We start from the raw sequence: 1341 nt of genomic DNA, 5'->3' as shown, positions 1-1341 counted from the left end.
AGATTCCTTATTGGTTGACTGCTGTATCTAGTTTATGTTAATTAAGATAAGCTGTGTGGAATGTATATATACCCCTCCTGTCCTACAATAAATGGCTCCTACTCCTGCTGTATCAATGTACACAAGTTGTTCGTCACCCCCCGGTTAGTTTGCCCAGCCAGCTGGGCTGCGGCAGGCATGTACCACCACACCTAGCAGGATAATTTTTTCAATATAAGGCTATGGCAAGGCCCTCTGACTATCAACGAGATTGCATTTGAGAGACCTGGTTTCATACCTGAATGCCCTAGGCTTATCCTGAACAGTAAAGAATTGGAGATTTAAGTGGGGTGTAGCAGTACATGCCTGTAATCCCAGTGACTCCGGAGGCTGAGACAGAAGGATCGCGAGTTCAAAGCCAGTGTCAGCAATGGTGAGATACTTAGCAACTCAGATGTGACTCAGTGGTTGAGTGTCCCTGAGTTCAATCTTCAGTATGCACAAATTCCCCCTCAAAAAAAAAAAAAAAAAAGGAATTGGATGTTTATTTTCAGGATATGCTTTTGACGGGGGTCAGGACAATTCAAGTTGGTTCTCTTCGTTTGTGCTGCCTTTATTTTTAGGCGGTTCTAATTAGAAAGCAAAACATAAGACATATTTTGTTGTCTAGTATTTCTATAAAAGCAGTTTTGGTGTTTGCTGAAAGTTACCAACTCTACAACCACCACTCCCAAACCATTAAAACAGGCCCGAACCCATCCAGTCTGGTAAGCTGCTGTGTGATTTCACAAAATGAAGTGAGAAAAATAAATGCTAATAGAATCCAAGATTTCCTTCAATAACTATATTGACTGGGAGGAACAGACAGATGTTTGCAGAGCGGAGATTTTAATCTCACCAAGTATCCAGAATCTCCCAACAGATTTGGGACAGAAACAATAAAATGTAAATACCCTACTATCTAAGCAGGAAACACTGATGTTAATTTTCATAAAAGGTTAAAAAAAAGTCATTTTCCAGCCATAATTCTATAATCCTATTGTATCAAAGGAAGTATATATATATATATATATATATATATAATAGTTTGTGAAACTCTTTTAATTTGGGAAACTTTTTTTGGGGTCATTTATAGAACACTTCATAAGAGTATTAAGTAAAATTAATTTTAAAGCTTTTTTTTTTCCCCAGTGGTGGGGATTGACACCAGGCCTTGCATATGTTAGGCAAAGGCTCTATCACTGAGCTAAATCCCCAGGCCTAAAATTAATTTTAAAAAGTATGATATAGGAGGTTCGAATTAACTTCCACTCTAATAATCTACTCATCTATTTGATCGATAACTTTTTTTTTTTTTTTGGC

Source organism: Marmota marmota, unplaced genomic scaffold (assembly GCF_001458135.2).
Source record: "Marmota marmota marmota unplaced genomic scaffold, marMar, whole genome shotgun sequence".
Classification (NCBI taxonomy): Eukaryota; Metazoa; Chordata; class Mammalia; order Rodentia; family Sciuridae; genus Marmota; species Marmota marmota.
Note: the sequence above shows the minus strand (reverse complement) of the source record.